We start from the raw sequence: 9,511 nt of genomic DNA, 5'->3' as shown, positions 1-9,511 counted from the left end.
CCCAGTCCATTCAAACTAGGATGGACTGATCAGGTCATAGCTCTTGTGATCCGATCATTTCCCCTCTGAATAGTCCTGAATGAACATAGGGACTTTGGGGACCATAGCACTAATCATCTCCCAGAAGCCCAACCTCCTAATACCATCATGTTGGGGATTTGATTTTCAACATATGGAATGGTGGTAGGGGTGGGGACCACAAACATTCAGCCCATAGCCTGTCCTCGGGAACCAATCAGAACCTCACTGGTACAGGCTGGCCACCGGAGCCTTGGCTACCCAGGAAATCTGCTGAGCTTCTCCTTCCTGTCCCTGTTCGGGGAAGCAGAGCAGAGCTTGTGTTCCCTTGTCTTGCATTCCTGAAGAGAGTCCTGGTCAGAACACTGCTTCTCCCTGTCCAGACGGAGAGAAGGGGACAGCGATGGCCCCATCCAAGGCAGCCTATGGATATTGTGGTTTTCAGCCTCCTTCTCCCATGTGTATGCCATCCATGCCAAAAGCCCAGCATCCCCCTCCCTGGCAGTACTCTCCCTCTGTGAATGAAAGGTTCCATTCTGGTCAGTGTGGCTGTTTGTGTTTTACCCCATCTTGTATTTATTTACATGGAAAGCTCCACTGGAAGGTCCAGCTCTGTCCCCTGGGAGCCAGACATTGGTGGAGATAATTCTCCTTTTCTCTTCTCCTGCCTTTTCTACAGTCATGAAGTTGGAGGAGACTCTTGGCTTCCTGCATCAGAGCGAACTGATGCAGGCCATGATCGGGTGATGTCCCAAGGTATGCAAATTTGGCCCCTCCCAGAATGCTGCTCCTACAGGAGACCTTAGCCCTCTTTCACTATTGGGGTACAGTAATATTACTTATATCAAATCTGTGATTATAGGATTTCAGGAATTTTATATTTTAAATTTCAAATGTTTCTAAGTTTCAACAGGGATTTGTTGTTATTACTTACTGACTTCATGTGTTACCCTATGACTGCGTTCTGTTTAGTGCTTTGCTGTCTGGGCTGGCATAAGGTCTGATGTCTCTTTTGTCTCTGTCCTCGACCACCCTGGATCTGCAGAGACTGAGGCAGGCTCTCCACAGTTGAAACTTGGCCAGCTGTCTAAAAGTAGACGGTCTGTGAATATAAGCTAATTGGATGGACCTATCAACTGTTCTGTTCCTTCTATTTCCTATGTAACTTTCAGAAGAATATTCTGGAATGCTGGAGGATTGGTTTTGGAGGTGGTGGGAGGGGGATCAGCACAAAGAAAATAGTTCCAAAGGTTTTTTGGCAGGACCCCTTGCTGTGTCCTGGGAGGAGCTCTCCGATTCACTCATATTCTCCGGGTAGCTCAGGAATGCGAAGCAACAGGGGAAGATTTGTAGAAATCTGGGCTTAAGCCTGGACCAGAGGTGGCATGGGGTGGGGTGGGGGGAACCAGCGACTCCGGAGGGGTCCCGCAGGATGCTCTGGGTCCCTCTTGGCGGCCCTGCTAATGCTGTCCACCCTTTTGGGGTTCAGGGACTTCTTACTGGTTTGCCTCCCTATGGCTGAATCTTGTTTGCAGATCTTCTCCTCTTACCTCCTCTATCCCACTTGTATCTGTGGCTGTAAATGTCATCAGCCCCCAAACACCCACAAGGGGCCCCAGGAACAAAGCCCAACATGTTAGGCTAACCCAGGGTAACAGACGAGGGACAGCGGGGAGGGGGTGGGAGGGATCATTCAGCAGGAGAGCAGTGACTTCATCCCATTCATTCATTACACAAATATTTACTGAGTGCCCACTCGAGGCATGGCCTTGTGCCAGGCTCGGCCCTGTGCCAGGCGCTACATTATGCTCTCGCATGGTATCTGGAGCTCTAGCCAACGAGACCTTGCAGTCCCGCGGCAAACACTGAAGAGACTGTCTGCTTGTGCATGATGTCAGGACAGCCAGAAGAAACCTCCCGAGAAAACCCTCCGAGTTCAGAAGATAAAGCCTGGAGAAAGACAGATTTCACTGTGCCATAATTAAAGACCAAACATCAGTTAATATCTGTCAAAAGGAGGACAGCTTTGAAAATCCACAAACGTCATTGTGCATAGAAGTTCAAATGCCTCAGGAAGGGACAGATGGTGGAAGTAGGCGAGAACACAATCCTTGAAGTCAGACCTGGCTGGGCGAGCCTCGCTCCCTCTATGCTGCCAGCGTGGACCTGCAACTCTCAGCTTCCTCATCTAGGTAATGGAATAAAAAATGCTTATCAACGGGCACGGTGATGCACGCCTGTAATCCCAGTGGCTCAGGAGGCTGAGGCAGGAGGATCGAGTTCAAAGCCAGCCTCAGCAACTTAGTGACACCCTGTCTCTAAATAAAATATAAATATATTTTTCTTTCTGGGGATGTGGTTCAGTGGTTACGTGGCCTGGTTCAATCCCCAGTACCAAAAAGAAAAAAAGAAAAAAAAAAGTCATTATGAGATTTCAAAATAATCAAGTGCCTAACAAGCCTCAGCACACAGTAGGCACACAGGTAAGGGGCCATTGCCAACACTGACTCTGATGGTCTTTCATGCAGGTATAACATAAGAAGGGAACACACATTCCCAAGCGCCCATTCCATGCCAATCCCTGTGCTAAGCACTTCACAAGTTTCCACGTGGTCTTCATGGCAACCTGGTGAATTGGGTCCCCTTATTCCCACTCTACAGATGGGCAAGCTGAGGCTTAGAGTACTTCAGGGAGTTTCCCAATATCAAGCTGAAGTTTGAACGAATGCTGAACAGAGGGGTCCTAGATAAAGGTGGAAGAACACAGGAGCTGGGGATGTGGCTCAAGCTGTAGCGTGCTCGCCTGGCATGCGTGCCGCCCAGGTTTTATCCTCAGCACCACATACAAACAAAGATGTTGTGTCTGCCAAAAACTAAAAAGGAAATAAATATTAAAAAATTCTCTCTCTCTGTTTTTTTTAAAAAAAGGTGGAAGAACACTGTCTAATGTGCAACTTTTTTGTAAGTCTAAAATCATCACTAAGTAATGTGTGTGTATAATTGGATATTTTCTTTCATCCTGTCATGATAAATTGTTTCATCTCAGTTATGACAAATTATTATTTTTTCAATATATTTTTATTTATTTTATAGACTTATTTTTTTAATGTGGTGCTGAGGATCGAACCCAGTACCTCACACATGCTAGGCAAGCACTCTACCATTGAGTCACAACCCCAGCCCCCAAATTGTTATTTTTAAGGAATTTTCTCATTTTATCTAATTTTCAAGCTTATTGGCATAAAGTAGTAGTATTTTCTTATTATCTTTTTACTGTCTGTTGGGTCTGTAGTTATAGCCCCAATTTCATTCCTGATATTAATGATTTATGTGGTCTCTTAATGATTATAGCTAGTCATTTATCAATGGTGTTTATCTTTTCAAAGAGTTAACTTTTGACGTTGTTCACTTTCTCCATTGTCTGTTTTCAATTTCATTGGTTTCTGCCCCTTATCTTTGAATGGGACCTGGGATTTAACAGTTACAGTAATACATAGACAGGAAAACAATTGTTATGGAGGAAGGGATGTTTATTCCCACGTGGGAGGAATGGCACATGATGCAGGGCCACAAGGGGAAGTGCTCAAGACAGAGGGGCAGACAGAGAGAACTGTGGGCCAGAAACTTTACAGTGACTTCTGCAGAAATGGGCCCAGCAAGGTAAGCAAGCTAAGCAGGCTGATGGGATGGTCGGAGTAGCGTGGTGGGGTTTGGGCTTCAGGGAATTCCCTAGTTGTCTACTTCCTATGGTGATTTGGGCAGGATAGTGTCCTCAATTAAAGGAGGCAGGTGTTCCATAAAAGGAGGTAGGTGGGAGAGTGGGTTCAGGATTGATTGTTTGCATATCAAAGGGGTGCTCCAACAAGCAAGTCCTCCACTGTATCTAGGAATTAGCGAACTGGGTTCCTTGAAATTCCATATAAATTTTAGAATTGGTTTCTCAGTTTCTACAAAAGTCATCTGAGATTCTGTTGGGGTCTTCTTATATCTATAGGTCAATCTGGGGGCTATTACCCTATTAATAATGGTAGGTCATCTTACCATAAGCATTTTTTTTAGTTCATTTATATCTTTTCAATTTCTTTCAAAAATGTTTTGTAGTTTTCAATTTCTTTCAAAAATGTTTTGTAGTTTTCAATTTCTTTCAAAAATGTTTTGTACAGTTTTGCACTACTTTTGTCCGATTCATTCCTAAGTATTTTATTCCTTTAAAGGAACCTTTTTTGTGTGCTGCTGGGGAAAGAACCCAGGGCTTCACATGGCTTGACATGCTCTCTACCACTGAGCTATATTTCAGCTCTGTATTGTCTTCTTTTGATGCAACTGTAAGTGGATGTTTTTAACCTTTCATTTTTGAATTATTAACTGTAAATATATGAATATAATATTGATGTTTGTACATTGATCTCACATCCTGCACCTTCCCTGAATTCATTATTGTTCTAATATTTTTTTAGTAGATTCCTTGTCATTTTCTATATACAAGATAATGTAATCTGCAAACAGAGATACTTTCTCCATTCTAATCTCAATAACTCTTCTTCCTTTTTCTTATCTGGTTGTCCTGACAAGGAGCTCCAGTGCAGTGTTGAATAGATGTGAGAGTGGACATCCTGTTTTGTTCCAGAGCTGAGGGAGTGTCTGAGTCCACTCAGGCTGCTATAACAAAATATCTTGGACTTGGTATATCGATAACAGACATTTACTGTTCACAGTTCCAGAGACTGGGAATTCCATGATCAAGGTGCCAGCAGATTCAGTCTCTGGTGAGGCTCAAACTCTGCCTCCAGGATGGTACCTGCTTGCTGTGTCCTCCCCCGTGGAAGAGGTGCCTCTTTTCAAGGGCATTAATCCCATTCATGAGGCTTCACCCTCAGGATCTAATTACCTGTAAAGGCCTCACTTCCTGATACTGCTACACTGGGGATGAGATTTCATCTTAGTATTGCAGACACAAACATTCAGACCTCAACAGAGGGAGAGCGCCAGTCTTTTTTCTTTGAGTATCATGTTAACTATGAAGTTTTTTTTTTTCTTTTTTTTTTTTTTTGTAGATGCCTTTTATCATGCTAAGGAAATTCCCTTCTTGCTGGTTTGTTGAGTATTTATTTGGCGTTCAATTTTGGTAAATGTTTTTCCTGTATCTACCGATAACTGCATCAGGTGTATAAATCTTTTTATGTGTTGCTGTATATATGTCGCTGATATTTGTTTCCATGTAATTAATGCAAGACACTGGTCTGCAGTTTTTATTTCCCCCTCTTGTGTTGCCGTTGGTTAGTTTTGGCATCAGAGTGATACTGACCTCATAGAATAAGTTGGAAAGTGTTCCCTCTTCTGTTTTTCGGAAGAGTTTTTGAATAATTAATAATAATTTCCTTTACATGTCTGTAGAGTTCAGTGGTAAAGCCATCTGGGCCTGGACTTCGGTGAAGTCATAAAAACAATTCCTAATTGAATCTCATGGGTTTATTCTTGAGTCAGTTCCAGTAATTTGTGTCTTCTAGAAATTTGTCTATTTCACCCAAGTTGTTCAATTCATTGACAATGTTCTGTTAGTTATATTCCAATATTCGTTTTTGAAGATTTTGTTTTCTGAAACCATTCTGGTCCTGAGCACATTATTATTCTTCAAGGCTGCTACTGAGCTCCAGACTCAAGACATATTAAAACACCACAGTGTTTGCTCTTCTTACTGAGGTTCAGCTATTTTTCTTGAGTAAATGCTCCTCAGATTGCTATTAGTTAATTTCTAAAGTTTTGAAAAAGTTGATTCTGAGAGTTATTTTTTTGGTACGGGGGATGATTGAATCCAGGAGTACTTAACCACCGAGCCACATCCCCAAGCCTTTTAAAAATATTTTGAGACAAGGTCTCACAGAGTCCCTTATGGCTTCGGCTGAGGTTGGCTTTGAACTCACAATCCTCCTGCCTCAGCCTCCCAAGCTGCTGGGATTATGGACATACGCCACCTCACCCAGCTGCCAGTTCTTATTTTTATTAAATTTTGAGACAGGGTCTCAGTGAGCATTTTTTTTTTCCCTAATGAAGGGGCAAACTTTCAGGTCTTTATTCTGCCATTTTCTCTGATGTCATCCTCACATTCTTGTTTAGTAGGCAATTTACTTGGTTGGAATCAAGGTCTAGTTTTGTTTCCTGTGGTGTGAACAGATCTCCAGGTTCCACTTGTCAGCCGGAGATGGATGCAGTCATCCCCATACACACACAGCTGAGGGAGAGCCCGTGACGCAGCCGAGGGAAGATTTTAGATCCAGAATTTGGTGCTTACCTGCTTTGGCTCTGGTTAGACCAGTGTATACTGCTATAACAAGGAGGGGGGTCTTCACAACAAGCGTGTGTTTCTTACAGCTCTGGAGGCCAGGAGGCTTGATCCAGGTGCTGTCTGGGAGGGCCTGCTTTCTCTTCTCAGGCAGCTCTTTTCTCCATGTGTCCTCACATGGCAGAAGGAACAGGGAGTTCAGGGGCATCGCTCATAAGGGCACTAATCTACTCCTGAGGGCCCCACCCTCATCAGCTGATCACCTTCCCCAGGCCTCCCATCCCAATGCCACCATCCCCTGGGGACATGGCTAGCATTCTTCTTCAGCAATTCCTCTTGTACTTCCCAGCCCCTGTGCTGCTCCTGAGCTCTTCCAGTTCTTCAAACCAGTGAACCCGGTTTTAAGTCTGGCTTTCATTTCCCTGTGAACTGGAGCCTGCAGTTTCCTTCACGGAAGCCTTGACTTCCCTCTGGTGCCCTGGGCCTCCTCAGTCCAGTTGTCTCCAGGTAGCCGTGACTCTAATTGTCTAGAGCAGTCTGTGGGAAGGGCAGGTCCCACAGAGGCACTCCTCCATTATCAGAAGGGGAAATCTGCAACTGCCTTTTATAAGGATATTGTTTCCAAGTGTACAGGCAGTGGAAAAGGCAACCTGTTCTTTCCTTCTTGCTATAAATATCTAAAATAATTTCTTGGATGCAATGCATCTATGCCCAGACTTTATTTTTTTTTAAAAAGAAAAATACCAAAATTCATGGAATTGGATATTTTATTTTCAGAAGGGACAATGTAAGACAGACACTGCCGCTAACCCTCTGGGCTCCACTCTACCCCAAGGAGGTCCCTACTGATGGACTCAAAGCAGAGCACCAGCATTAAGAGCTGAATTTGGAGGCTAGAATGACAATGAGGTCACAGGAAATGAGGCAGCAAGGGTGACCAGCACACAAAGCGCGCCTCAGTCCTGCGGGTGCAGTGCCACCTCTCTGGCTGCTTGTAAGTTTCTTTCTTAGGATGGTGGGGTTTGAAGCAGGCCCTTGCACAGGCCAGGCAAGAGCTCCACCACAGAGCTACACCCCCAGACCCTACGCACATGTTTAGTTTATAACATTTCAAAAGTTATGTTTTTTAATATTATTGTTTGTAAATGTCATTGTACGTACAACCTCACTGAGCCTATTTTTTGTATTTATTTTTTAGTTATAGGTGGACACAATATCTTTTATTTTATTTTTATGTGGTGCTGAGGATTGCACCCAATGCCTCATGCTAGGCAAGCTCTCTACCTCTGAACCACAACCCCAATCCCTAAAAGTTATGTTTTTAAGGTTTATTTTCTTTACTCCCCAAATCTGTTTAATGGCATTTTAGAAGAAAAAGTCTATTTGTATTTATTTTTTTAAAGGCAAGATTTAAGGACAAAGAGTCGAGATTAGGAATTCTAGGAGACATGACTTTGGCACCCTCTGCTGGATGGCTTTTGAATTTTTTCCTGTATATAAACTGCAGTTTCTTATTCTTCAAAAATAATTTTAAGGAAATGCTACCCAAGTTATTCTCATCTGAGTTATCACGCCAGCCTACGTCACACAGCCCAGGTGTTCGGCTGTAAGCCCAGGTCACTCATGGGGAACCTCTGGGCAACTTACTCTTAAGGTGATGTACCTGAACTTCAGAGGGTTTCCCGTGCACCTTCCACCTTGATGTCAGCTGGCTGAGGAGGGCAGTGCCCCAGGTTCCTCAGACACGTTATCAACCCTCCAATAAGCAAACATGGACGTGGTAAATGGAGCCTCCACTCCCCTCAGGACTTGAGGACAATCCTTCAAGGAGGACTCCTGCTAATACTAGGCCAGTCTGATCACTTTCCTGGGTGGGTTACCTAAGGCAGGCTACTTAGCCTCTCCTGTGGGGTCAATGGCTAAGCCTGGTGCCCTGTGAATGGCCCCAAGTCATCACATGCCCCTGCCCTCCTCCAGGCTCCCGTCCTGGCCCCCAACATCAGGCTGGGAGAAGGTCCCTGAAGAAATGTCCCCATGTTGCACCACATGTCCCAGCAAGGTGGGGCTCTCAGGGATCCAGCTGTGACCTGAAGCCACACAGCCTTTCCCATGCAGCCTAGGCAAAGCTCACACCTTAGCTTTAGAAAGTTAGGTAATGCGAAGGCAGGAGAAGCTCCTAGGCCTGCTGCCGTCCACTGCTCCACAAGGCAGGAGGCCAGGGGTCCCCCTCTCAGGAAGGAGGCAGCCGGGCTGCTGGCACTACCCTGCCTGCTGGCAGTCTGGTGTGACCACAGGACCAGGTTTTGCCAAGGGACTGCTCAGAAGCAATGCTCGCCACTTCCTGCTCCAGTCCCAGAACCTTCTGAGCGGTTCCTCCTCCTTCCACTGGCTGGGTGTCAATGGTGGCCTCGGATGGAAATAAACTGGGGGTCCTGAGGGACCACCTGGAAGGCCAGCCTCCCCACCTCTGTGCCCATCTGGGCTGGGACAAGAGTCGCCCTCTTTTCATCTCAGTCTTCTGAAGGGTTGGTGCTGAGGGCCATTGCCAAGTAGAAATGACACATCGAAATTTCCTTGCCAGCGTACCCCATGTTGCTTAGAGGAAGGACTCGTGGAAATGGACTTGCCTTGGACATTCGCTGTGACATTGCATGTATGTTTGAGAAAGGTGACCCTGCTCAAGGACCAGGGTGGATCCAGGTTTAGGGTGTATCCTGCAGGTTTTAGGAAGTATCCCGCTCCTTGGGTTTAGGGCGTTCCCGGTTTAAGACAATCTGGGTTTAGGGCAGTTCCAGGTTTAAGGTTATTCCTGCTGGGAATAGGATAAAAAGCCTGGTGGAGTACGTGGATTTCCCCAGAACGTGTGTAGAGGCCGGTGTGAGTTCGGGAATAAAGAATTGCTGTTTCAATCTACAAAGCTGTGAGTGGCTCGTGATTCTGTGCCCAGCCAAGACTGCGGCAGGCTGGGATCACATGGGGACCACGTTGGGGTGGAACCCCAACAACACTGACCACAGTGCCACTTTGGTTCACTGCTATTCAATCCTTGATTTTGTTTTTATGTCAGTAACATGTATTCGTCTGTTGTTATAAATTCTTTGTGATAACTTCATGACTGCACAGTGTCCCCAAAGTAGCCAGTTAAACCATAATGCAATAATTTTCCTATTGTTCACATTTAAACTTGCCTCTAGTTTCATCTTGAATACTACA

Source organism: Urocitellus parryii, chromosome 12 (genome assembly GCF_045843805.1).
Source record: "Urocitellus parryii isolate mUroPar1 chromosome 12, mUroPar1.hap1, whole genome shotgun sequence".
Classification (NCBI taxonomy): domain Eukaryota; kingdom Metazoa; phylum Chordata; class Mammalia; order Rodentia; family Sciuridae; genus Urocitellus; species Urocitellus parryii.
The sequence above is the reverse complement of the archived record's forward strand: the minus strand, read 5'-3'. Positions refer to the sequence as shown.